The sequence below is a fragment of the Pleurodeles waltl genome, chromosome 12 (genome assembly GCF_031143425.1).
Source record: "Pleurodeles waltl isolate 20211129_DDA chromosome 12, aPleWal1.hap1.20221129, whole genome shotgun sequence".
NCBI classification, from domain to species: Eukaryota; Metazoa; Chordata; class Amphibia; order Caudata; family Salamandridae; genus Pleurodeles; species Pleurodeles waltl.
Window position 1 is genome coordinate 191,306,097 of NC_090451.1, and position 12,742 is coordinate 191,318,838.

A 12,742-nucleotide genomic window follows, 5' to 3' on the forward strand; every position below is an offset into this window, starting at 1 on the left:
TGATGACTAGCGCTGGGAAGACCACTATGTGGGCAGTTATCCGCTCTATATGTCTTCTAACATAACATAAGAATAAAGGGCCGTATTTATACTCCGTTTGCGCCGAATTTGCGTCGTTTTTTTCGACGCAAATTCGACGCTAAACTAACGCCAACTAACGCCATATTTATACTATGGCGTTAGAGGCGAATAGCGCCAAAGTTCCCGGAATGTGCGTCATTTTTTAGCGTGAACCCCTTCCTTGCGTTAATGATATGCAAGGGAGGCGTTCCCGTCTAAAAAATGACTCCCAGGCCTTTACGTGGTATTTATACTCCCGGGCAAAAGAGACGCCCGGGAGTGGGCGTGGCTAAAAACGGCGCATTTGCGCCGCTTTTTAACGCCTGGGTCAGGCATGGCGTTAAGGGACAAGTGGGCTCAAAATGAGCCCAGAGTGCCCTCCCCTGCCCCCAGGGACCCCCCCTGCCACCCTTGCCCACCCCAGGAGGACACCCAAGGCTGGAGGGACCCACCCCAGGGACATTCAGGTAAGTATTATTTTTATTTTTTTTAAATAATTTTTTTGGGCATAGGGGGGCCTGATTTGTGCCCCCCTACATGCCACTATGCCCAATGACCATGCCCAGGGGACAGAAGTCCCCTGGGCATGGCCATTGGGCAAGGGGGCATGACTCCTATCTTTACAATGATAGGAGTCATGTTGATGGGGGATGGGCGTCGAAAATAAATGGCGCAAGTCGGGTTACGACGATTTTTTCGACGTAACCTGACTTGCCCCATTTTAAGACGCCCATGCGCCATTTTCCCCCTACGCCGGCGCTGCCTGGTGTACGTGGTTTTTCTCGCGCACACCAGGCAGCGCCGGTCTGCTTGCGCCGGCTAACGCCATTCAATAAATACGGCGCCCGCATGGCGCTGCAGAATGGCGTTAGCCGGCGCAAAACTTTTTGACGCTAAACTGCGTTAGCGCAGTTTAGCGTCAAAAAGTATAAATATGGGCCAAAGTGCTGCATTATTCTTTGGAATACTGCTGCTGCCGGTGCCAATACAAATGGCATTCTGTGTAATCCGTAAGTACCAAAGGGGGTGGTGCACGAGGTGAGAGGCATGGAATTAGGGTGGAAGGCAGACAACAGATAGAAAACCCTAAAATACTTGACATCACAAATAAGACTCATCATTTCATTAACTCTTGGAAGTGGATGTCTGTCTACCCGTATGTGAGCTCAAATACCTTAAATCAACACATAGCCACAATTTTTCACCTCGGTGCAAGCATTTCTGAACTCTCAGTCTTTTCCATGACTTCCGGTTCTTCTAATTTGTCTAGTTTGGTTTTCAATGGAATTCTCATAAGTCGGAGAATTGAACGGGTCTTGTGAATGACTGCTAATGCATTGGTTTTTAACTTCATTTTATGCACAAAATGTTTAAGTAACCCTAGTTTTTCAGTAAATACTTCAGGGAGTTTTCACAAACATTAATTCCAGTGACAGATCAATCAACCAATAAAACTTGCTCTTCTTTGTTAGAATCTAGCTTTCTACCTAAATCCTTTTGATGCTTCCAACACAGGTGGTTAGAGCCTTACTTGGTGACATAAATCTTGCCTATAGTTGACATATCCTTAAAGGTAATGCACATTTTAAACATCCCTTTCACGGGGATGGTTTTTTTTATTGTATCCTCCTGGGCTTATGTCAGGAGGATCTAAATTATAGGTTTTCCCAGCAAACATCATGTTAAATGTATTACGGTCAATCAAGTTGTATGGGGAGCAATTACGAGCAAACACACTGACATTAATAACATCAAAGATAATGTTACATGTGGGATAGTTCACTTGTTCATCATCATCATATGATTTTATTGGAACACCATTTTGACTTTTTCTTCTTCACCTAACTCTTCTTTTTTATTTATCATACCTCTTGTTACATGTTTTGTAGATCACTCCCCTTGTTGGTCAATTGCGGTTATTGGCTAGGTGATTGCTGTTTCCACACTAAAACATTTCAATCTTTCAGTTTTTGTTTTACAGTTTTGTTTTACAGTTTTGCCGTTTTATATCACATTTTACACATTTCTCAATATTAGTAAGTTTATTTACTTCGTTGCCCTCATTGAAATTGTCATTGGAAGTCTTCATTTATTTAATATATGTAGCTGTATGTTCAATGCTATTGCAATGTCAACAGCATCATTACGATTAGGGTTACAGGCTCATAAGGTTTCCTAAATTTTGAGGTCATTGGGTGCATCTAATCAGTTGGTCTCTAATAGGACATTGAGTTAAAAGCCCCAAATCACGTGTAGCTGGTAACCCTTGAGCACAGTTATGTAGGTTGCTACTTTCTCACCTTTACCTTGAACCCTGTGAAAATCTAATACAATATTGTTTGCTTAAAATGATTCTCCAAAATGTTCAAAGTATATTGAAATACATCTCCCTCTTCACCATGTGTTTCTTTTTTGTTAGATTCCAGTATTCCGTCAATTCTTTTTCTACCATGTATGCCTAGATTATGTAGTAAAATGTGCTGTTTGTGACACAATGACAATTTTTCTCCTACAATTGAAATACAATAGGAAAGGAACATTTTTATCCACCGCTGCCACAGTAGGTCTGGTTCTCCAATATAATTAAAGGTGGGTGCTGAGTCATGCTGGCAGCAGCCATTTTAAATAGGGTACTAAATATGCAGGAGAATATAATCAGATAGAGGAATATGTGGAACTCAATAGAATAAGGTGACTTGACTTGAGATAGTTCTGATATAATATAACCAGCAGAAGGATAATCGTCAAATCGCTGAGAGACAATAATAAGCAGCAGTGAAATAATTACATCACTAGGAACAAACATTGCTATGCTTGACTGGCCCATGCAGTCGCATGTAAAAGTAAAACATTGCAGATAATATTAAACAGGATCACAAGTAAAGCAAGGATGGAAACGAGATTGCTGGCTGGAAGGTAAATCAGGTAGACTATGGCCTGCAGTCTAGCAATATTAACATAGCCCCCTGCCTGTGTTCATCAGGAGGCGGGTTGAACAGAGGAAATGGAGCTCCAAAGGAAAGCTTCCGACAATTTCTCTGACGCGGAAGAGAGGAGGAAAAGAAGGTCTTGAGGGGAAGCTCCTGACAATCCCTCCGAGGCAGCAATGATAGCAAGCGTCCAAGATGACAATGGCATAGAATGCTGATGAAGCCAAAAGAAACTGCCCAATCCGTAAGCAAGAATTGCTTAAAAATGGCTGTCTGAGGTAACAGGACAGCAGCACTCCTGAAGTGTCTCAGCCCCCAAAAAGACCAAGTTAGATGCGGGAACACTGACTGGGTTTGGACGTAATCAGGAATCATGAATAGGCAAAAGCCTGTAAACGGATAATATACCGTTCGTCAGCACTTGGGAAATAGCATAAGATAAAACTCACCAGGAACGAGTATCCAGTGCTGCAGAATATGGCAGTCTGCAATATCAAAGAGCATTCCTAATAATGCCCATGTGCTTTCCCAATGCTGTAACGGTCCAGCAGACGGCAGAAGATTCATCCTGTGGAAATCTTGAACCAAAGAGCTGTGACAGCATCATTACATATACGTGGCAGTATAAGGAGTGGTGTCTTGTAGAAGCCTTGACATGAAACGACAGCTAACAAACACCTTCAAAAGTGCATTTTACTCCAAAGTAGGCAGAATGGACGCACAAGAAACAAGCGTCTAGAGCGAATGCACTGGCGCAAGAGCAAGGTTAAGAGAGGATGCTGCTCACCTCACAGGCCTACTTCGATACAACAGATTAAGCCTGAGATATCACAGCAATGATGGAGATCACTTCCACAGTTCAGGGAGGACAATGCTTACCGCTCTCGCTTCCACAAGAAGGGGCGAGAGATCAATCGTGCAGGGGTTAAGACACACGGCTACCCCCAGCGCAGCATCTCATTCTCATCGCCAGTCTGGTAATTAGGACGGTATATAGAAGATGGTCCACACATAAGTGAGTCATAATGACTACATAGGTGTGCCTTTAATCTCACCTGACAGGAAACTGACAGATTAGGAGTCAACATTCTAATCTCACTCCAAATGAAGTGTACCAAGATACCAGGGGAGAGTGTAATAGGGGAACTGTGAGGAAGAAACAGAGACAAGGAATAGCTTAACCTACAGTTTAAAAACTAGAATGTGGCTTCTTCCTGTGACATTGCTCCAGCTAACAGTGCTCTGCCAGTCCATGAAACTTTGCACATTGAAACTTCAACTTGCAAGTTACTGAAAACTACAAAAGAGTGCCCATTGCATTTAAGACATCATTCAGGTAACCCGTCTGTGAAATTAAGTCTAACTTTATAACAGAAATCTCCATCAGTTTAATAGTCAGATACCAGTAGCTCGCTGCCTGTCATTTCAGTTTGAAATTTGCTGCTTTGAGGCTGGGAAAAGTGACCTTATATGACCAACATCCAGCCCATCGTCTTCTTAAATAATCAATGTCCCCTGCTGCTTAAGAAGTCTTAAAACGCAATCAATAAATGCCTGAGATAAGAGCAAACTTTTGTAAATGTTTACCCTGAAAAATGTAGTGTTTCCCTGATGATGAGACTCAGTCAAACGGTGATTTTCTTAAAGCCAATGGCAGCAAAATGTCTGGAGAAGAGTTGCATTACATTTCTATAATATAATGACTTTGTTATCCATAGAATATCATAATGTGTCCTCTCCCACATGAGCCAGCGGGAATCCTTTATGTATAATTTCAACCATTTTCCTCCTTGTACGTCCTGATAGCTGATCTGGTATCCGAAGTAAAAACTGACACCAACAAAATGAAAGCTGCAGTTGTCCAAATGTTTATCTCAAAGTCCCACATAACGACTGATCCCTAAGCACACACAATGCCAAAAAAGTACAATAATGCCAAGCGTATTTCATTATACTTCTGATAAACCACGTACAGAATGTCATCAAATTCACAGCAAGCATTTTTCTTTCAAGCCATGAGTATTACACCTCCCCTGCAGGGATCTCTAATCAAGCCTTACGCCTGCAGCCAGTAGAGATGAAATCTGTGAGGAGAGCAAAACAAGTCCTCATCACCATGTGCCAAATGATCTCCCCGTGCGCTCCTATCATGCATCAGCGTTGAGGCGTGAAATGCAGAAAACCTGTCACACCTGACATAGCCCTGCAGGAAAGAAGTTGAAATGTGCACAATCTAGAATCAACCTCACTAACGTGAGAGAAAGTTTAGAATGTGTGGCAGTGCCTGCATTATGCAGAACTCTTTATTGCTAATCCTTTGGACAACACTTCAAGGAACAAAACATACCACCTTAACAACAATGGAAAAAGATTATTTCTTCTAGCTGCATAATAATAAGGTGAGATAAGCCCAATGTAAAAACTCCCTCACTAACGTAGCAAAAAGTTTAGATTCTGTTAAGACATGAATGTGAAAATAAGGACCCATTGTCTTTACTGAAAGCAGCAAATAATATTGCATAGAAAACATAAATCCAATATGGATGCCAAAAACACCATTAAGGAACAAAAGTTAGCCAACATGCAAGCAACCCTTAAGCCTGCCCTGTGCGGTACTATTTTTTATGGGGAAAAGCAGATCAAAACGTTTAGAACAGTATCACGGCAGAAGGTCCAGTCCTGGAAAACCTGTGAAAAGGTGTAATGCCAGTAGATTTCACAGCGAGCAATATTATGTAAGAGATTCCCTCGAACTCAGACTGGAAGGAGAAAACACAACATTAAGGGTACTGTTGAACGGATATTGTTTGCCTCCATGTCTTTAAAAGGCCACTATGCACTGCTTATGATTACCCTGGAGTAGGGTACGATATTTATCATACCCGATAAAATCTGACTCCATACGGATTGGAATGTATTGGTATTAAAAGCAGCATGTCTTGTGCATTTTGTCAAAATTGGGGCATAACAAGTGGATTTTGGTGTTTTCCACACCAATATCCACACCTCCTGGTGTTTACCACGCATCTTATCCCTGGTACTTTTCCCCAGTAAATTTTGGCAGGTTTGACCTGCCTAAGTTTATCAGTGAAAAATTGCTGAGGATGGTGCCATTTGCCACTAAACTTGTGATTCAAATACGTAAATATGTGTGGTACATAGAGTTATCGCATATATCGGAATTAATTGGAGCACTCTTAAATGGAGCCTAAATGTCCTGTCATGTTACTGAGGGAGAATATACATTCTGTTTCAGCACTGGAGCCCCAAGTAAGAAAAGTTTGACGCCTGTCAACCTCATTATTTTAGATGTGAGACAGAGTCTAAGGTCCTTGACAAATTCCGTTTATTGACTTTCTTGGATTGATGAGTTAGTAGTGTCTAACAACTCATGTGGAAGGATGGTACTGGGCACTCCGAACATACCCTATTTTATTGGATTTCCTGAGAGGAAACCAAATCCAATGATCAACAGGTTTGTTAATAAAGGTAGAGAGGGCCCATCCTCTTGATCTGGGATGCCTAATAACATCTGAATTAAAATATGGGTTCCCCAGAGCATCTAAAAATGTTACCTGTGTAAATCTGAAATGGTACAACATCTACATTACGACATCTAAAGGAAAGACATCCTCATCAGAGTCCTCATCATCATCATTCCCCTGAAACACTCATCACATGATTCCCACCTGCAGCTGTCTTTTGTTTAATTGACCGAGCTGATCCGTTTTTTTATTTTGTGCAATCTGAAAATTATCTCACACATCAGTTAGAAGTAAAGGTTGTGCTTCCTATATCTGAGATACCTCAGACGTATCTCTACTTCATCAATCTCTTTTTACCATTTAATGCCCTCAAGGGAAGTATGCATTGTCCCTGTGCACTAAGCATCATCTCATGAGTGGACTGAGTAGATGGGCTACAAGCCTGTCAAAATCAGATGAAATTGAGCTTCTATTGCATCATACATCGAACAAATAGTTGCCTCAGCAGCTGACTGGACCAGATGTTGCTCAATGATTTACACCTATGTGCCTGACACCGCCTGTTCCTATCAAGAAACCTTATCTCCATCCTCAATGGAAGAGACAGAAGAAGATAGTAAGGAAGCTGTTCCATCCTTGGTAATGGGTAACGTCTAAAATCTACTCTTCTCTGTACCTTCTGTGGTACCCCTTCAGGCAGGACTTAAAGGTTGCTGGGACCCTCTGTGTCGCAGACTCAGTAGTAATTAAAAACAGACAATGAAACGGGTCCCTTTCAGGACTTATATTCATGACCTAAACTTTAATGGCCAAAACACTGATGGATTTCTAAACAATGAATGTAAAAAAAGTTACGATAATTAATGTCAGTGATTTAGTTCCTGTTTATATTTCACCTGTTACTTAATCTTTCATTCCCTAAGAGTGTTAGCTATTTCCAGGATGCTGTGTTTCTGTATTTTTTGTAGCATATTACTCTTGCCTAGTGCATACTTTGAACTGAGTTACCTCAGGTGGTTGTGACTAGCCAGGAATGAGCGGTCGGGAGTTGGACATGTGCAGCACTAAAAGACTTGCAGCTGCCAACCACTTGGACAAATCATTGCTACAAAACTTTCAGTGTTTAGAATATTTCTGGGATGCACCGTCCCAGTGTCACACCTGAACAAAACCCATGAATGCCCACACAGACCACCAAATGATGGAGCTCCCCTGAAAGAGCAGAGGGAGTCTTGAACGGCACCAGAAACAGATCACAGAGGTCTGAATGTGAATTAAACAACACAGTAGAAACAGTGTCTTAAATATTTAAAACAACATTCACAATTGAGATGCCAATACAATTTTAAATAGAAAACTGAGAAGACATTCTTTCTAGAGCAGCAAAGAAAAGGACATCATATGGAAGACTGGAATACTTAATATATTGCATAAGTACTCATTGAAGTACAAAACATGACGACAAACTGCCTAGATAGCTGAACTGTTAAACTTTATTTCTCAATTTTTTTGTCATCCTTTTTGCATGTATATTTATTGGTAATTATTGGCTCTCTGCTGCACGAGAATTGCAGTAAAAAGAGATTGGTCCTAACTAGGGCAGGAAATTATGCGGATCCATCCAGATCCAAGATCCAGCAGCTGTTATTGAGCCTGGTTCAGGATCTGGAACCAGTGAAATATGCTGATTTTGTCCTGGTGTGACTTACCAACACTAGGGCACATTCAGCAGCACCAGCATGTTGTCTGCTTTCTTTTTGGAGCACTAACCGGAGAGGGTTGTCTTATTTGCACTTCTAGTGGGGACCAAAACAAAGGCCTAATTTAAGGGCCATTAGCCCTTTTGTTTTTCGAGTGTTATCCTGGCTGGGAGCCACCTAGAAGCCACCTGGACCCTAACACCCAGATGCCAATGCAAGGAAGGGAAACCAAGGCACTTATCTTGTTACCACTTCAGAAGTGCTTAAGAGAAGCTAGGATTTGGAGGCAGATGTTTGACTTAGTTTAACTCCTGTATGTAAAAGATACAATGTACAAATGTCAGCTGTATCTCTGTTTATGAGTAATTATACAAATCATGATTTAAACAGAGCTTACTCATTATTTTGTTTTATTTCATTCCTCTCTATCACTACTCATCCCAATGTAGGGTGTCAGTGAACTTTACATCACCAACCCAGCGATAAAAACTAATGGGAATAGGGATGGACTAAAGCATAAATTAATCTACAAAATGGGTGACAGTATTGATAAGCGCTTTGGCATGGAAGTTAATGTAGACAGGAAAAAATAAATGCTATCTAGTTAAAGCAAAATGGCGGCCAAGGCACGTGCTTTACTTTCTTCTTTTAAATGCCCCCTTTCAGATGGAACCGTCCAAGAAGACTAAATGACACATGATAATGAGGGGAGGAGTCTACAACATCAATGGCTTTATGGTGGTGGCAGGCACCATGAAGTGCGCACTACTGAATCTTTACAGTTGTGGGCAAAGAGTCACGAGAAATAGCGACCAGGAGTAGGGCTAGTGTGACTACAGCTGCAACAACTCAACGGTAGGTGAATGGGGCAGACATGAGGGTCTAAATTATTGCTATGCGAAAATTGGCTTTAAAAAATTCAGCAACATTTTCACAAACCAGCTTTGGCTAGGATAAATTAGCTTTTATTTGGGTCAGGTTTCATGCCTATGCATGAACTTTAAGTGGCATGAGCCTGGGCCATGGGCCTGTTTGCATTTCTTAACGGGTCGAGTCGGTATTTTGGGCTGTTGAGAAATGTAAACTGGGCTTTTCTAATGTACAAAGCCCTTTAAGGAATCGCAAATTGCGATTTCTACTCTGTAAAAATCGCAATTTGCGATTCCCAGAGTAGGAAATGTAAATATGGATTTCCTATCTGCTTTTCCTATTCTGATGTACCATGCATTTGCAAAATGCGATTTGGGCATTTTGAGGATGCAATTACTACCGACTTGAAGTCGGTGATAACCAGGTGCAATTTAAAAAAAGCACCCCTAGGTGCTTTTTTAAAAATTGCAACAGAGCACACACATGCCCCTTAGGCATATGTGTGCTTTACAGGTGCACCCCTATTTTTGGGGTTCACGAAGAGGGTCTTTTTTCTCATTGCCATCCCCTGTTTTGCATTTCGTAAATAGCGATTTCTTAATTAGAAATCGCTATTTAGGAAATGCAATGGGATTTCTCAATACCAATTTCCTAATTGGTATCGGTATCGGTGTATATAGCATTTAGCATTTCTTAAATAGCAATTTCTATTAAGTCACTATTTAGGAAATGCAAAATTGCATTTTCGTACATCTGGCCCCATATTCCATCTCCCACTTCTTGGCCAAACCTTTCACTGCAACTTAACAGTTGTGCCCAGTGCTTAATTTGTAAAAAAAAAATAAGTGCCAGGTCCCTTGTCAGGAGGCCACTGGAGCTTCCACCACCCTTTGCCCCTGCCAACGATGCCAATGACAGTACCAGCATTACTAATACCAGTCACGCTTCTACAAGTGTAACAATTCAGACTTTTATTATACATTAAAAAGGAATAATACCTGCCACACAAACTATTCTTATAGCGTCGGGGAGCATGGTTTAGTCATTTTAATGTTGAGCCGGAAACCACCGGCTCCCTCAGAGCTTCTTTTGGGATTTGTTTAAAATTATTTCTGAAATCAACCAATATTAATGTGCGGATCGGGTGTAAGGATCTGTATTACTATTTAAAGGACTCTGAAGTAATGAGGTATTTTATATGTAGTGTGCTGTGGGTGAAGGAGAAGTGCTTTAATGTTTCATAAGTTTTTAAGGTGAAGTGTTCTATTCCTGGGAAAATCAAGAATCCAATATTTCATGCATGTAAAAATGAATGGAAGAACCCACATAAACAATGTGTGCAGTAACAAAGTGCAAAATACGTGCTTCATTAAATTGATTGCATGGCATGGAAAGGTTTTTACATTATATCAGTGTTTTACTTTTACCTTGCAGACAGGGCAACGGATGACAAGTAACCGCTGCTGCAGTCTTCAAGATATATTAACACAAGAAGCGCATCACTAGTGCTTCTAAAGCTTGAATCTCATGCCAATATTACTTCTCAATGCCATCATTACAAAGCAAACTTGCATTTGTTTCTTAATTGTGTACTGATCTGTGTTCCATGCGTAAAGATTGTACATCCAAAACACTTGAGGCCTGATTCACAAACTGCACTTTGACTAGGTTTACACTTTTGAGTAAGTGTACTACTTCTCGGTGTTCACAAATCACAAACCACACTTCTGTAGTAATTTACACTTTTATATTAACTTACACTTTTGTGGTAAGTCCAGCACTACACATGGTCAACCACTGGTACTGCCACACGCCCCGTAGAAAGTAATGGCGGGAAGGACATGAAATAATATAGGAAATAATGTTAAATTACAATGCATTTTTTTAATTCGTTATTTCAAAATAAGTTATTAAATATTTTATGATTACGTATTACATTTGTAATAATTGTATATATTTCAGTATTAATTTATATTTATTTCTATTTGTAACTATTTTAAATTATTTAATTTTTATTTAACATAATTTTATGTTACATTGCTCGCTTACTTCACTCATTGAATTCTCCTCCTTCTCCCTTTTCTGCTAGTTTTTTCTCTTGCTCTTCTCCATGCTGTTTGGCCTGGTTAGCTAAAAGTTTTTTCTGGTCTCCATTTTTTCTCTTCCTGCTGGATACTATTTTCTGGAGCACTACTAGATTCCCTGTCACAATCTGGCATCTGGCACTACATCTGTAGATAGTAGGCCATACCTACAAATTAAAAAGAACTATCAACTGTTGCTAAAAAAGACCAGCTTTCAATGCTTACAAGCAAATGGGGCATCACAGCACAATGCCCCCCCTTTTTCTCTGCCATAGATGCCAAAGTTCTATTATCATGTTCTTCAGCATTTCATTCAATTGTTCCACCAGGCTATTTCTTTCCTATTGGAAACTTCTTGAACATGCTTCATCATACATCGCAGATACTACTTCTTCAAAGAATCTATGGATTTAAAAATGTGAATCAGGACTCTGGTTCTACTGCAGTCATTACTGACCTCAGTGGCACTGTCAGTAGAAGCATGACCTACTACACAGTAAATGTAACCCAAAGAGGAACCATGGGACTGACAGTGCCCATTTATGCTATCTTGAAAGGAATGGTCACAATAAACAGTAATACTGTTACTGGGGCTATGGTGGGCTATGGGGCTATGGTGTTTAACTATACATTACTATTGCCTTAGTGCAGAGTTTCTTCCCCTGTAGGCCCTTCTGTCAACAACAACTAAAGGTCAACTGTTTCATTCCATAGAAAGAAAAACCGAGGGCCTTTTGCGACCACTACATTAAAATCCCCAATGACTAACAGCACAACTGCCCCTCTTGTGAACTGTGATTAGGTGCTTAGCTTTGATACACAGAGATCATTCTTCCAAATAAATCTTCTACAAAATAGGGACATATCCCTCTCTATAAAGCTTCCCTATGCAATTCCAGGTTTTCCAAGGCAGCACATTCCACCTAAACCCGAGCAAATTCTTCTACCCGCTGTTCTGTTGAAACCAGCAGCTGGGATTGGTGACTTGTGCAGAACCAAGGCCCTTGAACAGGTGTAACCCAAATTACTACTGTGGGTTTAGTGCAGGCTGCAGCTGATCACAGACCTTTTGGGTTTGTCCTTATATGTGTGTATGAGGTGATGTATGTGGTGTGTGATTGTGGTTAGCAGTACAGCTTTGGGACTGGCTGAGTCATGGGACCCTGCATAAAGGATTTGTGCACTGCGACAGGTTGACAGGTTGTTCTATTTTAGTTTTCTGATAGGGAGTCAGGAAGTTCTTGCTTGGAACTGGAGAAAGGAGGAGGAAAGAACCAACTGTCCTGCCAGAAGTCTGATTGACGACCTTCTGTCAAGAAGAATCTGCCCATGGAAGTGTTTATTCAAAGTAAGGCCTCTGGTGTCATGTACCATCCACGTTAGCAGCAGTATGGTCGTGAATTGATAGTGATGGACGGGAGGACCCCGAGGCCTAGTTTTTTGGATGGCCTTCCAGGATCCTAGAAGGTACTACTATGATAAGGGACCTCTATGACCGGTGACAGGCTGCAGATACTTTGGATGTATGATGGGTGAATGCCAGCATAGTGTATAGGAGGTGGATAGCTAACACTCCACCAGGAACCACAGATGGAAAATACATATCTTGTTTA

The 12,742-nt window shown here is 41.0% G+C and overlaps 1 long non-coding RNA gene across 1 annotated transcript in view; it reads left to right on the forward strand.

The window, feature by feature from the left end:
- The window catches only part of LOC138267412 (uncharacterized), a 126,110-nt gene that overhangs the window by 100,115 nt on the left and 13,253 nt on the right, over positions 1–12,742 (forward strand). The window contains exon 4 of the long non-coding RNA XR_011199797.1: positions 8,842–9,030. This is a non-coding gene — a long non-coding RNA (uncharacterized lncRNA). The remainder of the gene's footprint in view (positions 1–8,841; positions 9,031–12,742) is intronic.